This window comes from Mus musculus, chromosome 16 (assembly GCF_000001635.26).
Source record: "Mus musculus strain C57BL/6J chromosome 16, GRCm38.p6 C57BL/6J".
Taxonomy (NCBI): Eukaryota; Metazoa; Chordata; class Mammalia; order Rodentia; family Muridae; genus Mus; species Mus musculus.
Window position 1 is genome coordinate 30129804 of NC_000082.6, and position 19647 is coordinate 30149450.

General features: G+C 46.9%; 1 pseudogene; it reads left to right on the forward strand.

The window, feature by feature from the left end:
• The first annotated feature begins 9612 nt into the window (after positions 1 to 9612).
• Gm6029 lies at positions 9613 to 10085 on the forward strand (annotated as a pseudogene).
• Positions 10086 to 19647: the final 9562 nt, after the last annotated feature.

Here is a 19647-nt window from a genome sequence, read left to right on the forward strand (position 1 = left end):
AAAACTCTTTCACAAACAAAGCAGGTTCCATCTGCCCCCAGTATGTTCTCACCTTGACTTCAAATGGCCAGTCCCTCCCCCAGCACAATACCCGGGGCGCCGGCCTCCGAGGCCCAAGCACCCCACTTCAGAATCGTATTCAGTGTAATATCAACACGGTAACCTGCATGTTTATTCATTGGCCAGCCCCCCGCCTTTTAATGGAGTCCCCTTCCCATTGTGGCCACTTGATTCTTTCACAGACCTGAAAGGGACAGGGAGGGAGAGGCTTGCTCTCCAAGCCCTGGGGATCCTTAGCAACCCACACCTTGGGAGTGGGTTGACCAGGCTAATTAGGTTTGTTCTGCCTTTTTGGCCCGAGCATATTTTGTCAGGTATTGCGCTATGGGATTAAAGAGTCATTAATCACCCGGGCCCTACGCTGACAAGATGGCAGGTTACAGCCATTTCCCTGGTGTTAGCTGGAACCAAGGCCAGATCTGTTTTGCATTCCACTGCAGAAGACTGTATTGAGGGCTGGTCTCCCACTCTGCCCCCAGAGGCCAGCAGCCTGAACCCCAGGCTCCAAGGAAGCTGGTGCCAGGACAGGCTGGCTCACAGCAGCAGGTGGGGAGGGCTTGTTCTGGAAGGGTATATCACAAGACAATATTGTGTGAAGTAATGGAGGGTGAGGGGCCAAAGACATCTCTCTAAAGAAACTGCTCAGGCTGAAGAGAAAGGAAAGTTGCCTAAGAACACACAGGAAAGTCACTGTGGGAGTCAAGATTAGAACTCCTGTTGACCTCTACATTACTGCATTAAATCTAAAGTTAGACTTCTTTTCCTTGAGTACGGGGGAAATTGAACCTAGAGCCTTTGTGTGTTCAGCAAGTGCTCTAACTCTGAGCCGCACCCCAAGCTTCCAATGTTGGTTTTCTATAGTTGTTTTGAACATAATTCATTCTGCTGCATGAAGTGATGCAGAGTGCCCGGCCAGCCTAGGACCTAGAGCAAAATCCTTCCTGTTAGCAAGTTCTGCAGAAGACTCACACAGCGCTGGGGACTTGGCACACATGATTTAGTCACTGAGCTCTCATTCCATATGACAATTTTCCTTAGTAGGTGATAGCATTCCCATCTTTTTTTTTGCAGAGACAAACCAAGTCCCGGAAAGGAAATGTGGTTATGCGGGGCTTCTCTTTCCTTCCTTCTCTCAAATTTCACTATGATTTATGCAAGTCTCTCTTTTACCTTTTAGGTGTCTGGCAAGGTTAATTCTGCTGTTTAAACTTTCTTAGTTTATTCATGACTGTGGCAAGCGTTTATGGAGTAACTATGATAGCAAGTTCTGGGAGAGGTGAGATTTTAAAAGCCAGTTATGGAGGACATTTAAGAATTAATTCTTAATACAGGAGGATGCTGTAGACCTCTTCAGCCTCCAAGTTGTGTACGGGTGTGATTTTGACTAAGTAAGAACTAGAATTGAAATGTCACTGACGGACTCTCCTCCTTGTTTCCATAGGGGTTCAGGAAGCTGTCTGTCAGAAGGATGTGACAGCTACCTGGGACACGCTGGCCCTTCTGCAGCCTGGCATGAAAGGGCAGGGTGCTCTCAGGTGAGGGCTGGTGTTTTGAGTGCATGCAACTGAGTAATCAAGGGAGCATTGGGCAATTAGTTCCATGGGCTTCGAGGACAGAAGGAGGCAGGGGAGTGTGGAGAGATGCGCAGAGTCTTCCTCTGGTGACTGGATACAAAGGTCACATGGGGCCAACCCAGATGGATCTCCAGCTTCCATGCGGCTCACGTTGCTCTAGATCAGTGGTTCTCAGCCTTCCTAATGTGGCGACCCTTTAATACACTTCCTCATGCTGTGGTGACCCCCAAACCGTAAAATTATTTTCACTGCTACCTCATAACTGTGATTTTACTATATTTGTGAATCATGCTGTAAGTGTCTGATGTGAAGGACATCTGACATGTGAACCCTTTTGGTTGTGACCCACAAGTTGAGAACCGCTGCTCTAGCCTTCACACCCTCACTTCCCATGTTTACCGACAAGAAAACAGTATGGTCGCACAGTTATTATGGTTGATTCAAGCACCTTTATGAAGCTACGCCTGGTAATTGCTTGACAGGCATCAAGGAAAAGCCACTCCTCAAGTACAGCATCACTAGGGCCCACGTGGTTCATGGTGTTACCTGTTTCTTCAAAGTGTGTGTGTGTGTGGGGGGGGGGGGGAGAACACCACCAAAAACCAAACCCCAAAACTAATAAAAAACAAAACACAAAATAAAACCAAAACGAAAAAGCCTAGTGGTCCATTCAGATCAACACAATGACTCCATGCCATAAAGAGTTAAGGAAAGCAGCACATTAGAGAGAACTATTCTTTTTTAAAGACGGGTCTTGCTACCTGGCTCAGACTGGTCTTGAACTCCTAGACTCCAACGACCTTCTGGTCTCAGGTTCCTGCATAGGTGGGACCACAGGAATGACACACCACTGGGCCTGGCCGGTTTTAACCTGCCAGGGACGTGGCACCTGTCCCCAATACACAAAACACATGAATGTAAAAAGAAACAGTAACCAGCCTAAAGCTGGGTCGTAGAAACAAATAAAGCCTAAGGTCTCAGCGAGGCTTTTATACATACAAGCTTGATATCCATTCCTTGTTTGGTGTTGTATGGTTCTCTAGATGTGAAAGCTTGAGAACTATAGAGGTCACTGTCTTCTCTTTAACAACCACAACAAAAAAGTCCCCAGCTTTCCATCCTATGTTTTTGCTCCTCAAGATCTTCTTCCTTCTCTCCCTCCCTCCCTTTCTTCCTCACTCCTTCCCTCTTTCTCTCTCCCTTCTTCCCTTCCTCCCTTCCTCCCTCTCTCTCCCTCCATCCCTCATTCTCTCTCCCTTCTCCCTCCCTCTCTCTCCCTCCTCCCTCCCTCTCTCCCTCCCTCCTCCATTGCTCCCTTCCTCCTTCCCTCTCTCTTTCCCTCTCCCTTCTCTCTTCCTTCCCCTCTCTTCTTCTCTCCCTTTCTCCCTCCCTCCTCCATCTCTCTTCCCTCCCTCCTCCATCTCTCCTTCCTCCTCCTCCCTTTCCTCCTCCTGCTCTTCCTCCCTCTCCCTCCCTCCCCCCCTTCCTATGTTGCTCACTCCCACCCACCATGACTGTTCTCAGCAGAGAATGCTGCTCTCCATCTCTGCTCTATGTCTGCTCTTGGTGTGCATCAGTGGCCCACGATAGTGTTAGTCTCCAAGACTTGAGGCTGTTTTTTAAAATGACTAAATGTTTCCATAACAAACAAAAATTGGACTTCGGCTTAGGAAAAATATAATCACAGGCAGGCCTCCCAGACTTTCAGGGGGTGGCAGTGAGTTCCCCAGAGGGAAAAAATTTTTAAAAATCAATATAAGTGATATTTACTGGTAACAATTTTGGAGAGGAAGCATGGGCGTGGGAGAGCAGCAGTGGGGAGGGGATCTGTCCGGACAAGAGGGGTTTGACTCAGATCTAAGGAGGAGATCATTTTCTGTGCATTGTACTGGAAGGCTGATGGAGAGAGATCAAGATGAGACTTGTATCACCTGCTTCTCAGGGAGCATGAGTTTCACCATCAGCCTTGCCAGGCAAGGTAGAAGAAAGGCAAGGCTCCACAGTGCTGTGTAGCATTGCCACTAAACCTTTGTGTGGCATTCTGAGCTAGGTGAGAATAATTGATAGTTTTAGATAATTAACCACTTTTAGATCATGTATACAGCCACACTGAGCAAAGTCACTGGCCTTACTGCTAATTTTTATTATCATTATTATTTATTTTTTTTTATAGCCCAGTATTATCCCCCTCTCAGTATGCCCTCTGATAATCTTTTAACATTAGTTCAAACCAAGTATTAGGTAACTGCATGAGGAAAGTGCCTGTGGGCAAGCACTGAGGCCAAGCGCACGCAAGACCCACATAAGACTCTGGGTGTACATAAAGTCAGGTAGATCCCTGGAACTATAGATCAGTGAACTATAGATTCAGTTGAGGGACCCTGTCTCCTCAGGAAAGGCGGTGGAGAGAGCAATGGAAGAATCCTCTGCCTGTTGCTGCCTGGACAGACGCAGTCCCCTCTCTCACGTGCACACACAGTCATGCTAGCAAAACCTCGGTCATCATTTAGCTTGTTCTCAGAATGTGCCAGACACACAATATGTATTTACCTTTCTCACAGTAATTCCATGGAGGTGTCCACTGTGAGAGTCCTTGAGGTGGAGACAAGGCAAAATAAATATATCACTCTTGAACAAGTAGCAATCTGTCCAGGTAAAACCCGATGGATACAGGTCTAGCCAGAGTGGAGAGCCCCACGCCTGCAGCAAGATCACTTTCAAAAAATATTGATTTGTGTGCTTTTTCCAGAATCTTCAAAGCTGCCCAGACAGGTAGACAGTCCTGTCTCCAGGGTTTCTATAGGGCTAAAGCGAAACACTGCCTGTAAATCAAGCCTTAGTGTGTGTGTTTTTTTGAAGCCAGAGGCAAACATGAGGCCAGGTGTCTCAGAGGGAGCTTTTTGAAGTCACCAGGGGAGAAGCATGATAAGAAGATTCCCAGGCTGGGAGAAATTCTGAGTCCTGCAGGGAGCTTCATCCCTTTGGTGTGTCAAACCCTCTGAACAAGGACTCTGGTACACGAGGAAGAGCAAGTCTGGCTGGATTCAGGGACCTTGGGGTGGGAGGAGCAGAGGAGTGAGTTCCCATGGTGACTGGTATGAAACTTTCCTACATTTGGAAGGCAGGTCTTAGAGGAGGAAATAAAGTAGTCTTTACTGTACAGATATAATGATGTGCTGAGACGTGCACCCTCCAAAAACATTCCTCGAACAGGCAAGCAGAGCAACTTTGTGCTTCTATTGGCTGCCTGAGTTTAGGGACTTTCAATGCCTATGCAGTTTCCTCTTCTGCTACATGGAAGGCAATCGTGCTTCACACTACCCAGCCTGGATTATCCCACTGACCCCGCCCTCCCGGTTCCAGTAGTGACTGAAGGTGCCACAAACAAGAACCAGTGGGACTCATCCTTCACCCACTGTGGTGAGGAGAGCGAGGGAGAGGTCATTGTTAGAAGTTCCCCCAAAGCCACCTGCCTGCTTCCCCAAAGAGCCAATCTGTATAAAGCTAAAAAATGTCAGAGTTCATGTTTGTTTTGGCACAGGAGGTCCAGTGCCGCAGTCCTCAAGGGAACTCATCTGTATAACCTCACTGTGACTTTTTCCCTTCCTAAGACAACTTGTGGCATATTTTTGGAACTGGTCAATATCTATCCTCAATGTCAGAATTTGTCTGGGGTTGAGGGGATATCTTTTATCCTCCAGAGATAATTGTACTCTCCAAGGCTTAAGGCCTCAGTCTGGTAACTTAGGCCAAGTCCTGGAAGCTTCTAGCCTCCACACATCTTATCTAGGCCTAGAAAGTTTTTAGCCTCCGAGACTTGCTGCTGAATAAGCTCACCCTTTTTAGATCTTTCTGAACTCTGGCTGGTTGATAAACTCAGCTGTTGTAGCTCAGAACTCTTCTCCACACTGACTCATTCAATCTGTTCTCTCTCTCTCTCTCTCTCTCTCTCTCTCTCTCTCTCTCTCTCTCTCTCATTCCCTCTCCCTCTCTACTCTACTTGGCCTCATACTGTCTTTGGCAATACATCCTAATCTTCTGGCTCCTTCTCCTTCTCTGGCTTGTTCTGTTTTCACCTGTGTCTAGCTGTATTCTCTTCAACCTGTCTCTCTATAATTATCCCTGCAAAACTGCTGCTTCCTCTTCCTTCTCCTCCTCCTCCTCTTTCTCTTCTTCCTCCTCTTTCTTCTTCCTCCTCTTTCTTCTTCTTCTTCTTCTTCTTCTTCTTCTTCTTCTTCTTCTTCTTCTTCTTCTTCTTCTTCTCCTCCTCCTCCTCCTCCTCCTCCTCCTCCTCCTCCTTCCTCCTCCTCCTCCTCCTCCTCCTCCTCCTCCTTCTTCTTCTTCTTCTTCTTCTTCTTCTTCTTCTTCTTCTTCTTCTTCTTCTTCTTCTTCTTCTTCCTCTCTTCCTCTCTCTCTGCACTGCTTTCTTAAGTAGCTTCCCTTTCCTCTCTCTTCTCATGAGTTGGGCACATCCTATTTTGTCAAATTTTTCCCTGATTAATCCCTTTGTCTGCCACTTAATTAGACATCACTTTTAAATACAGGTGCTTCCTTCTACAAACTTCATTGTTTGGGATTAAAGGTGTATACTAAGGGTGTGTCTGTATTCCAGCCAGGGGAATTAAATGTGTGTGCTAAGAGCTGAGCCACACCACAACTAAAAGCAGGAATTCAGTAAATAAAACAACCTTGGGGTTCACAACATTAACAGATATCCTGCAACAGTTCTGAGGGACAAAAGGACAGTCTACAGAGCTGGTCATCTCCTCTAAGGAGATGACATTTCAGTAAGACCCAGGGGCTGAGACAAATGAGAGCATTTGCCTATTGTGCACAAGGCCCTGGGTTTGATCCTCAGAGTCTTAGTAAACAAACTATGACTTGAGAAATAAAAAGGACCCAGAAAGGAAGGGCAAGATCCAGCCTGAGCTACAGCAAAACTGGTGTTTGTTCCCGTGCACACTCTGGTCAGTGAGAAGCTCAGAACATTGCATGCTTTTCTTCCCCCCATAGTGAGGTGTGATCACTATGGATGCCAGTGAGCTCAGAGCTCTGCCTCTTCACTAAGCATCCTAAGGTTGCTTCCCCTAGGGGTCTTTGTTAGCACACACCACCCAAGAACTGTAGCTTGAATGCTATTAACAAGGCTTTCGAGCAATGAGGCCCTTGGCCTCAGGAAAACTATACTGAGAACAAAGTCCCTTCCCTTCTGTAATTCTTTAGGAATGTCCCCTGTCCCCACTTAGGAGGGGATGAGAATTAATTCAGGGAAACAGTGTTCCAGGTTTCCCTCATAGGTTTCCTAATGTCCTTCTTGGCTGCTGAAAATGAGTGTCAACTCCAGGGGTGGATCATAATTTCTTTGTTTAGTCAATCATAGAAAGAAATCAACTTGCCTTAGTAAGATCTGGTTTTGGCTTGGATTGTTTTTTGGTTTGTTTGTTTGTTGTTTTCGGTTTGGTTTGATTTTCTGTCACAAAACATCATGCAAGACAACTTATAAAATAAAGAATTTATTTTGGGGTTATAGTTCCAGAGGGATAATAGTCCATGATGGCAGAGTAGAGGTGGCAGCTGGCAGCTGGCAGGAGGCAGACAGCTGGAGCAGCAGCTGAGAGTTCACATCTCAAACCACAACAGGAAACAGAAAGAGTGCACTGAAAATGGCGTGTGGCTTCCGAAAATTCAAAGCCTGCCCCCAATGACATGTTTCCTCCATAAAGGCCATGCCCACTAAACCTTCGCAAATAGCTCCACCAACTATGGACCAAGTATTCAATTGCTGGACACTTTGGGGCCGGGTTCATTCAAGCCACCACATTTCACTCCCTGGTCCCCACAGTCTTACTGCCATATCACAATGTAAAATGCATTTAGTCCAACTTTTAAAGCCCTCATACTCCCTCAGTCCCAACACTATTCAAAAGTCCAAAGTCTCTTCTAAGACTCAAGGTGATCTTGCTTTCCCCCTCCCTTAGTCCCACCCCCAACAGACTTTCTCTTGTGTAGCCCTAGGTGTCCTGGAACTGACCCCATGGACCAGGCAGGCCTCAAAATCAGAGATCTGTCTGCCTCTGCCTCTGCCTCTGCCTCTGCCTCTGCCTCTGCCTCTGCCTCTGCCTCTGCCTCTGCCTCTGCCTCTGCCTCTGCCTCTGCCTCTGCCTCTGCCTCTGCCTCTGCCTCTGCCTCTGCCTCTGCCTCTGCCTCTGCCTCTCTGCCTCTGCCTCTGCCTCCCAAGTACTAGAATTAAAGCTGTATGCCACTATGCCCAGCTAGATACAAGGCAATCTTAATTGTAACCCTCTGTAAAGTAAAGTAAAAAAGCAAATTGCATACTTCCAGCACACAAAAGCACAGACTAGACTTTACTGTTCCAAAAGGGAGGAATAGGAAGTAGTGAGCAAATGCTGACCCAAAGGAAGACTCTAGCCCAACAGAGCAAACTCTAAATCCTATAGCTCCATGTCTGATATCAAGGCTCTACCCCTCCAGCTTTGCTGCTTGCAACACACTCTGAAATCTCTTAAGATGGCTCCACAGCTCCCTTTGGCAGACACTCCTCAGCTCTGGCACCTCTAACATCATGGGGTCTCCAAGGCAACCTGGCTTCACTTCCATAGCTTAATGAAACAGTTTCTCAGGGCCTTCATGAAGGTGCTCCCTATCACACGCTTGGCCTCAGCAGCTTCTTAAACCAAGGAGGAAGATTCCATGGCCCCTTTACTCTTGGATCCTCCATGGCTCTAAAGCCAGCACCATGTGGGTGACAATGCCAAATTCAACCACCAGCTTTGGGCAACCTTGAAGCAGATTTGCTGCACTCTCATTTGGTGTTCCTTTCTAAGAACAGAAAATCCCTTAGGCTTTTTCCTTCACAATTGGAAGCTTAGTTGAGTAGGATCTTGTCCTACAGACACCCTTCTGTTGTGTGTAGCTTTTCATTACCTGGCCTAAGCTCCGGGAACAGGCTGCACTATCAGCCCCCACCCAGCTTCCCTTGAATCCTTGGATAAAAGACACACGAATTTTCAACTTGCCTTTGACACAATTGTTGAGTGCCCTTATCTATATTCTTATCTATGCACCTCCCTCAAGCTTGCCCTGAACTTAACTGCTCAGTTATATCCCCAGCCACCAGCCTGTAGAAGCAGTCCACATGGCTGGTCAACTTTTCTCTATCAGAAGCTTGACAAACTCTCCTCTCCTCCCTTGCATTTGTCTTTTTTCCTCCAGGACCTGGAAGTCCTGTCTATTCCTTCTGTCCAGCAATTGGCTCATAGCTTCTTTATTGACAAATCAAGAACCAACTGGGGAACAGGACCATCAATGCTGCCTCTATACCCTTCCCTTTATTGAAAGCAGATCCGGTCCCTCATGGAACCAACCTCCTTACTTACAGTCTCTCTTCTAGCACAAGTCTTGGCAGGAACATTACCCTTCCCCATGTCCTTTTCCTCTCCAGACTACAAGTGTATTTCTGTTCCACTTGCTCCTTTCCATTGTAGACCAGCATAAGAGTGATTAAAAATAACCATATGACAAAGTGATATGGTTGTCTTGAAATCTCCTTCACCAAAAAAGTTAGTCCATTACTTTTATATTCAGCCACAGGCAAGTAGATAGGATAAGGACAAATATCAGCCACATTCTTAGTCAAAATATCACAAGAATGGTCTCTAGTCCCAATGCTAATGTTCTTCCACTCTAAAACCTCTTGATCTGAGGCTCCACAGTCCACATAGCTCTCAGCAGTACAGCCTTCCAAGCTCCTACTAGGTTGGCCCCATAAGGTTCTGCCTACAGCAGTGGTTCTCAACTGTTGAGGGTTAAACAACCCTTTTGCTGGGATCACCTAAGACCATCTGAAAATGCAGATACTTATATTATGATTCATAACAGCAAAATTGCAGTTATGAAGTAGCAACAAAAATAATTTTATGGATTGGTGGGCCACCAGGCTTCCTTTTTTTCTGACATCTTAGCGAGGCTGCTGTGGTCCACACGACTCTCTGAGCTTCGCCATGCCGCCCAAAGAGGACAGGAAGAAGAAAGATGCCGGAAAGTTGGCCAAAAAGGATAAAGACCCAGTAAATAAATCTGGTGGCAAGGCCAAGAAGAAGTGGTCCAAAGGCAAAGTTCGGGACAAGTTGAACAATCTTGTCCTGTTTGACAAAGCAACATACGACAAGCTCTGTAAGGAGGTTCCGAACTATAAGCTTATTACTCCAGCCGTGGTCTCCGAGAGACTGAAGATTTGAGGTTCCTTGGCCAGGGCAGCCCTTCAGGAGCTCCTTAGTAAAGGACTTATCAAGCTGGTTTCAAAGCACAAGCCCAAGTAATTTACACCAGAAACACAAAGGGTGGAGACGCCCCAACTGCTGGCGAAGATGCATGAACAGGGTCAATCAGCTGTACATTTGGGAAAATAAAACTTTATTGAATCAAAAAAAATAATTTTATGGCTGGGGCAACCACAACATGAGAAATTGTATTGAAGGGACAACAATAGGAAGGTTGAGAACCACTGGCCTACAGTGCTCAACTGCTTTTCTAGTCCGAAACTCCAAAGCCTTCTGAATCTCTCAAAAAAAAACAAACAAACATGGCCAAGTCTATCGTAGAAAATGCCCACTCCCTGGTACAAATCTCAATATTAATTACTTTTCTGTTTCTGTGATATGACACCATGACCAAAGCAACTAATAGAATGAAGGGTTTCTTTGGCTTATGGTTCCAGAGTACCAATGATGGAGGAGTGAGGGTAGCAGGCAGTAGGCATCAAGTAGTTGAAGCATCAGCTAAAAGCTCACATCTCAAACCACAGCAGAAAGCAGAGAAAGCACACTGGAAATAGCACATGGCTTTTGAAGCATCAAAGCCCACCCCCAGTGACATATTTCCTTCAGTAAGGCCATGCTTACTAAGCCTACCCAAACTATCACAAACTAGGACTCAGTATTCAAGAATATGGAGTATTTGCCATTCAGAAGACCACAAAGGTCAACCTGCCCTGGTGGGGCAGACAGACAGATAAACCTAGATCTGACCCCTAATTTTTCCACCAACCAATTCTATGACTTTGAGCTACTCAGTCTTTCTAGGACAGAGTTAGCCAGAGTCAGGCTGACGCCATGACAGGCTACTAATTGACAGTTTGGGAAATGAGGCCTAAGTTTCTGTTTTTCAGAACTGGAAAAGTCCAAAACAAGTCAATTCCAGGAAAAACACCCCTCACGGGCAGTCAATCAGGAGTTCTAGAAGCTATCCCACCACCTAGCCTGAGCCAACCTCATGGGCAGCCAACCAGGAGCTGTAGAAGCTATCCCAAAAAGCTTGAGCCAAGTATAGTTAAACCAACAAAAGTCTCTCAAATCCCCAGAGCCTGAACCAATCATAAAGGCACCCATACTCATGTAGATAGAGCCAACTAATCAAGGAAAGAAAGGGAAAAGGGACCCACTCCTGCCCTAACAGGCTTTAAATTGACCCTGCTAAGTCCACACCTCTGACTTCCATCCCGATGTATGGTAGACCCCTGCACGCAAGTTCTCAGAATAAACACTCTTTGCTGTTGTATACTATTTGAGTCTGGCGTATCATTCTTCGAGAATCTTGAATCCTTACACTGTCAGACAGGGATAATAGTATACATCCTGAAAGAATTAATCACCATCCATCATGAACAGCCCCCAGCCTGCTGAATAGCTGACACTAGAAAATGTCAGCTTTCTTCTTCTCAGGACTTGGTTCTTCCAATGGGTAATTACATCTTGAGAAGCATTCAGATGTAGTAGCGGCCAGTGGGTGTCAAATCAGATTGCAGCTCCAGTCCGTTAATGATGCTCTTTCCGTTGGAAAGGTTGAGGTTGGCATGGAGAGGGTGTGCTCAGAACACCCTCCTCTTTCTCATGATCTCCTTTCCTGCCACCTGCCCCATTGTTACCAGTCAGAGAGTCCCGGACCGTAGGAACCACCGTGTTCTTATCGTCCTTATCGTGGATAAGGACAAGGACAGAAATAACCAAGGAGCCTCCACTACCGATCCCATGACAATGGACATGAGAAGATCCAGATCAAAGGCAAGGTACCAGGAGTCTCAGAAATACATTTCAGAATCAATCCATCACTCTGCCACTCACTTCCTCCTTCTCACCTTCCCCATGCTGGGTGTAATAAATCTGCAGTTGTATACATGCTAGATACCCTCCAATCGAATGCTAGGTACCCTCCAATCGAATGCTAGGTACCCTCCAATCGAATGCTAGGTATCCTCAATCAAATGCTAGGTACTCTCCAATCGAATGCTAGGTACCCTCCAATCGAATGCTAGGTACCCTCCAATCAAATGCTAGGTACCCTCCAATCAAATGCTAGGTACCCTCCAATCAAATGCTAGGTACCCTCCAATCATCAAATGCTAGGTACCCTCCAATCGAACCAGGACCAACCCCACTTAGCTTCCAAGATCATATAAGACCAGGCACTTTCAGGGTAGTATGGCCAAAGACGAGGTATACGCTCTACCACTAAGCTACACCCCAGCCCCAACCTCTAATTGGAAACACATCACTGCAGTCTGATAGAAGTAAATTTAAATTGGAAGTGTTTATGAGCAGCAATTCGCCTTGTAACTCCTTGGGTCCAATTTCAGGTCCAAAGGGACAAAAATCTTTCTGATCCTTTAAAATCTTCTCCTTGGCTTTGGGACACGGAGCACCGGATGCCAGAGAGACTGTGACTAGCTCACTTTCGGTAGCAGGGAATTAGTTTGCTGCAGGACCTCTGCTTCCTCTGCTGTGCCAGCTTTCCTGCTCTGGTGCCAGCTGCTCACTAGCTTTCTCTGGTAGATCACTTGGATTTATTCAGTGGCTTTTGCCAGCACTCCTCATATTACCCAGTGTGCGTTCACAGCTGGTAACAGTCCACCTTGGAGCCCTTACTCAAAACTTGAAACCTTTCCTCTAGAGCAAGAATTCATTAGCTTCTGTTTCTGTTATCGCTGGAGAGTAGTGGGCACTGGGGTGATGGGGTCCACCCCGACCCATTATCCAACAATGCCAAAGGGCAAGTAGAGACCTTCAGACAAGGACCAGGCAGAAGCAATGGAAACCAGAACTCTGTAAAGGAGAAAAGACCTCAGGCAGAGCTCCAGTGACATCACTAGATTCTCCAAAGCTGAAACAGGATGTCAGAGCTTATACAACATCTCAGATAGAATGAGCTTACTTTGAGCAATGGAGATTGGGGGGTGGGGGGGCTGAAAGGAAAAATGCTCCAATCAAAGTCACTCAGCTTTGCAGAAGCAGGGCCAGCACCGACTCCCAGTGCATGTTTCTTACTGGATCAGGCGGTGTCTTAGTTAGGGTTTCTATTGCTGTGAAGAGACACTGTGACCACAGCAACTCCTATAAAGACAATCATTTAACTGGGGCTGGCCTACATTTCAGTTTAGTCCATTGTGGACTAAATGATGGGAAACAAGGTGGCATGCAGATAGACATGGTGCGGGAGAAGGAGCTGAGAATTCTGTGTCTTGGTCCACAGGCAGCCACAAAAGAATTGCCACACCGGGCGTGGCTTGAGCATCTGAGACCTTCAAGCCCACCCCTAGTGACCATTTCCTTCAACAAGGCCACACCAATTCCAATAAGGCCACGCCCCCTAGTCCTGTCAAGTAGCACTACTACTCCCTGATGACCAGGTATTCAAATATATGAGCCTAAGAGGGCCATTTCTATTTAAACCACACCAGTGGGCTACTCAGAAACCCCAGGCACATTCAGTGTGGGTGGTCTGGGCGACTCTCCTGCTCTCCTACCCACTCTCTCAGGGAGATACACCAGAATGAATGAGTCAACAGCTGGGGTGATATGGACTCATGCCTGGAGGTACCTGTCCCCAGCAAATGCTATCCAAATCAGCTTCAGACGGAGCGGTAATGGCCCAGCCCCAGTGGTCCCAGAGAAGACATATGCATATCCCTATGTAAATGGGACATTCTGCCATCAACTTTAGATTCTTCTCCATTGTCTAGTCAGAGGGGACAGCAACTCCTGGTTTTCAGTAACTCTCTAGTGCTTTCATTTCCCCCCTTGTGCAAACTTTTGTCAACTTGACACAAACTAGAGTCACCTGGCAAGAGAAAATCTCAATGGAGAAGTTGCTTTGTGGTGGTTTGAATGAGGGTGATCCCTATAGGTTTATATGGTTGCAGACTTGCTAGAAGGTGTGGCCTTGTTGGAGGAGGTGTGTCACTGGAGGTGGGCTTTGAGGTTTCCAAAGACCCCTGCATTCCTACTGTGCCCTCTGCCTCCTGCTTGCAGTTTGAGATGTGAGCTCTCAACTGTCCCTGTCACCATGCCTTCCCTCTGCCATCTCAGACTATAGCCCTCTGGAACCATAAACCCAATAAAAGACTTTCCTTTATAAGTCATGGTGTTTGATCACCCAGCAACTGGAAAGTGCCTAATACATGCCTCCTCGTCAGAATGGCCTGTGGGCACTTCCTTGATTGATTGATGATGTGGGAGGAGCCAGGCCACCATGGGCAGTGGCACCCCTGGGTATGTGGTCCTGAGCTGTCTAATAAAGCAGGCTCAGCAAGCCATGGAAAGCAAGTAAGCAGCAAGCCAGCCAGTAAGCAGCAATTCTGCAATGCCTGCTTCAGTTCTTGTCTACAAGTTCTTGCTTGAGTTTCTGTTCCTAGATCTCTCAGTGATAGACTGTGACATGGAAGTGTGATAAACCCTTTCTTTTCCAAGCCGGTTTTAGTCAGTACTTTTTCACACCAACAGGAAGTAACTCATATACCGTTTGTGCGCTCAGACTTCATCCCTTGACTATTATTCACCCTTTCCATGTATAGGTGGTGATTTCTCCACTGCCATCTACACCCCTCAATCATGTCCCTGCCACCTTACTATACCAGCTTGGCCACTGTCACCAGCACCCCTCCATGTCACCTGTACCCCTCCTCTGTCACCAGCACCCCTCCTCTGTCACCAGCACCCCTCCTCTGTCACCAGCACCCCTCCTCTGTCACCTGTACCCCTCCTCTGTCACCAGCACCCCTCCTCTGTCACCAGCACCCCTCCTCTGTCATCTGCATCCCTCCTCTGTCACCAGCACCCCTCCTCTGTCACCTGCACCCCTCCTCTGTCACCTGCACCCCTCCTCTGTCACCAGCACCCCTCCTCTGTCACCTGCACCCCTCCTCTGTCACCTGCACCCCTCCATCCTTCCCCTTCTTCTCCCCTCCACTAGACCCGCTCCCACTTCTCCACAAACACCTCCCCGTTCTTATTCCACCTGCTGTCTCCTCCACACCCCACCATCCCCACCACCCTTAACTCCATTTCCTCCTCTGCAACACCCCAGATCTCTGTCACCTCCTCTTCCACTACCTAGCTCCATAGGCCACCGGCCACAGAAATGACACACCACCTTATTTGTCAGCTTGAAACAGGCCTTCATACCAGAGAGGCCTGGAGGACTACAGCACTTTCAAAATCAAACAGTTCCCAAATATTTGAATCTGCAGCTATTTAATGAGACTGGTCACAACTTTGAAAGACACCAGTTAACGCCCCTCGTCCCTCCTTAGTTTTGAAACTGCTTATCTAATCTCTCCACCCCTCCACTCCCAACCCAGACTGTAGATACTCCCAAATGAAGCAAACAATGGTGGCCTTGTTGCCCAAAGCTGATATTAATAGACGATTCCTTTTTATTTCAGCCTGGAAACACTGGCGGCAAACCAACCTTAGGAGGGACTGACTGTAGCGAAAGTCTAAAAAAAAAAAAAAAAAAAACGCGACAAAGGAAAAAAAAATCCAACCCAGCTTTGATCAGAAGGGTCTGAAGATGGATGGTGGTCATTTCACAGGTCTCTGGGTGGAGGTTCATGTCATTTTGAAAAAAAAAAAAAAAAGAAATTGGGTTAACAGGAAAAAAAAAAGAGAGAGAAAGAGAAAAGAAAAGAACCCGAGACAGACGCATTTTCTGATGGAACGGGGCCACCGCGCCACGAGGATCAAAGCTGTGCCACGCAGAGGCGCATGAAGGATTACTCACTTTCTATTTTTTTTTTCACGCCTGCAGCACACATGGGGATCTAATTGGTCCTGGTCAGGATGGGAAGTACAGACAGGCAGCCCCAGCGAGAGAAAGCGGGCAAGCGAGTGCGGAGCCCAGGGGAGTCAGGGCTTTCTGCAGCTGCAAACCACCAGAGGCGGCTCACAACCACGTGCGGCCTTAATTGCTCTCCTGTGTGTTTCCTCAGCCCAAGACCACTAGTGTCTACTTGCAAGCCTTTCTGATCTCAGAGGTGATGAGTTTGGCGGCTGTCAGGCGTGCTGGGGCGTGGGGAAGGTGGGGCAGTGAGTCTCAGGGGAGGAAGGCTCACACTGCTCAGGGAGGGGCTGCTAGGCTGGGTGACAGAACCCATCCTGTTACCAGCTGTGGCCTAACCTTACATTTGTTCCTATTCCTGGGGGGGGGGGGGGGGGGGGTCAGTATAATGCCCAGGTCCCTTTTCAGGGGTAAAGGTTGTTGTCTGAGTTCTAACCCACAACAGAAGGGTTATATCGGACCAAAGGCAGTAAGCCAAACCTAAAGTACAGAAGCCCACCTGCACAGCCAGCCACGGCAACCAACCACTCTGGCTCGTTGTTTCCTTACCTTACAATGGGGTAGGTTGGGGCTGGGAAGATGGCTCAGTGGGTATGAGTACATGGCTCTATAAGCAGGAAGGACCAGTGTTCAAGTTCCCATTGCTGCATCAAAAGCCAAGCATGGGCTACACATACCTTTAACCCCAGCACTGGGAAACTCTTGAGAGCTCACTGGCTGGGCTAGGCAGCCTAGGCAAAAAGATGAGCTTCCCATTCAGTGAGAGACCTTGCCTCAATGCAGTGAGGCAGAAGCAATAGAGGAAGACATCTGGCATCCCTCTGTAGCCTCCGTGTGTGTGTGTGTGTGTGTGTGTGTGTGTGTGTGTGTGTGTGTGTGTGTACAGGCATGCACACCCACCCACAATGTATATACACAACACACACAACACACATCACACACATACACATAAATAAATAACAACAATAATAACAATAATAAATAAATAAATAAATAAAACTCACTGTCACTGGGAGGATAAAAGACCACTCTGCTTCTAATGTAACCACAGGCAGCCTTGCCCTGTGATCTAAGTTGGGTCTGACTTCTCCTTGTCTCTTCTCTACCTCCTCCCTGGGGAAAATTTTCCCAATCACACAGATCTGCAACATAGCAGACCCCATCCTGTAGCAGACCCCATAGCAGACCCCAGAGGCCTACCCTCACCCAACTCCCTTGTCTCTCATTTCCTGCTCCCATGTCCTCTCTCTCCCTTGTCAGCCTCTGTTCTATACCCCTACATATGCCACGTTTGTGTGTGTGTGTGTATGTGTGTGTGTGTGTGTGTGTGTGTGCACATCCGTCTCAACAGCCAGTTAAAGCTATGCATGCAGCAGTATAAAAAGCTATATAAAGTATATAGCTATGCCCGGCCTGCATTGACTCCTCACTGAGCACTCTGAGGGGCTCCCTTCCCTGCAGGTCCCTCAGCTCTGTTCTCTCCTGACCCTCACTCTGTCTGTTCCTGCTGTCCCCTTGACCAGGAGCGGCTTCATCGTTGTTGTTGTGGCTATTATCATTATTATTATTATTATTATTATTAGTCCGTTTCATCCTTCAAGACACAGCCAAGTCAAGAGCTCTTCTAAGTGACCTCCCCTAGTGGGGGCAGCAGCCCCTGCCACATATACATATCTACCTCTTTAGGGTTCCTTCTTTACTACCCTGGGATGGAAGCATTTGCTTGCCCACCTCTCTCCATGTGAAGGAAGTTTGAGGGATGAAAAATGTGTTTTGTCTCTGTACACACACACACACACACACACACACACACACACACACACACACAGAGCACATTTAGCACAGTGCCTGAACTATGCAGGCACCCACAAAGTGCATCTTGAATGAATTTATGGCTCGCAGTTCTCTGCCTACACTCTCCAATTAAGCTGGAACACTGCAGTGCTGGGGATGTGCTTGGGCTATTGTGTGTGTGTCCAACACATAGGAGAACCTCTCAGAGCTTCTGGTTCTGGCTTAGGATTTAGCTGCAGTCGGTGTCTTTTCTGTGTTTGGTTTCTCCTGTGCTGCTCTCCCTGAAAACTGGGTATGGCGGGTCTCAGGAAATATAGTTTTGACGAATAAGTAGTAGAGAGATCAGGAAACCTAGTGATGGCCAGGACATGCAAGGAGCTAAATACTGATTTCTTCCTCTCATTTAAATGTTACCATGCTAACTGTGATGGCTATTTTCTGGTGTCAACTTGACTACATTTGGAATTAACTAAAACCTAAATGGCTGGGCATATCTGTGAAGGATTTTTTCCCCTCTTAATTAAATCTTTTGTAGTGGAGAGACTCACTTCTAATCTGGACCTTTTGAGGTGGGAAGATCCACCTTTAATATGGGCCCCACCTTCTGTTGGCAGCCTATAGAAAGGACATGGAAGAAGGAAGCTCACGTTCTCTTTGCCTGCTTATTCTCTTTCATTGACAAATCCACTCCTTCATTGGTATTAGAGCCTTCTTTGGGATTTCAGAGCACACTGAGGACCAACTAAGACATCCCATCCCATGAACTAAAAAAACCTACTAGATTCTTGGACCTTCCATAGGTAGACAACCATTCCTGGAGTATCTGGACCACAGCGTGTAAACGGTTCTAATAAATCCCCCTAGACAGACAGACAGACAGACAGACAGACAGATCCTATAAGTTGCATTCCTCTAGAGATCCCAGACTAATACACTAACCCTCAAGTTAGGGCTTAGGGGAAACAGCTGTGATGAGTGCGATCCCATGAATTACACTGGTGACTTTTTGTTCTTTGTGTTTGTTTGTTTGTTTGTTTGTTTGTTTGTTTGTTTAATAAAGGATGCTTAAGAAAGCTCCCTCAGCCCGTTGGACACATGAAGCTGGAGCCAGGAGCCTGTTTACAAGGAAGTGGATGGGGACAAACACTGAGTCTAGTGGGGTCTTGTGACACTGAGTCTATAGCTGGACTCCCTGCCCCCAGAATGGTGAGAAAGCTGCACTGTGTTTAAGTCACCCAGTCCTCTGTTTCGTTACAGCAGTCTAAAAGAACTGGTAAACCCGGGTTCAGCTCAGAGGTAAAATCCAAAGAGAACTCTGATCATCTCTAAAATGTTACTCCTTGTCCCAGCAAATACTTCACAGTTTTATAACTAATACCAGTTAGTATATGCCTGCTTGCTCAGCCCAGAATCCAGGAATAATATTTGATTCATTTTTTATTCTTGCATGTTACAGTCAGTCCACCAACAGGTTCTACAAGCTCCACTATCAAAGTACATCCAATCTTCAATCATTATCTTTACAGTCCCATATCTTGACCTTACAGCTACCCCCTCCCCCAGCAAACACAAATAGACGGTCTTCCTGGTTCCTCCTACAGCCTTCTTGATATTGCTCCAACACCTTTCTATATAACTTAGAATGAAATCTAATGTCTATTCACTGCTTACAACACCATACATCATGGGATTTCCCACCTCCTCCCTACAAAACATCCCAGTGCTCACCACTTTCAATACACATAGGTCATCCCTAAAATCCTCAAGTTGGATCTGACTCCAGAATTTCCCTTTACACAGAAAGCTCTTCCCCGAATGCTTTGACTCTTGGCTCAGGTACCACTACCTTAGGGAGGCCTTTGCCAAGCCTACTTGTGATAGTCAACATTTGTGAGCAAATAAGTATGGACAAAAAAAGTATTCTGTGGGACACACCATGACACATTACAGCTTACACAATGAGATTTTTTTTTTCTTTTTCTGTTTTAGGAGAGAGATTACAAGAGTGGAGGGCAGGTACCAGGGGAGGGGACAATAACTGGGATTGGAGTGCATGATGTGAAATTCATACAGAACGAATAAAAAGGTG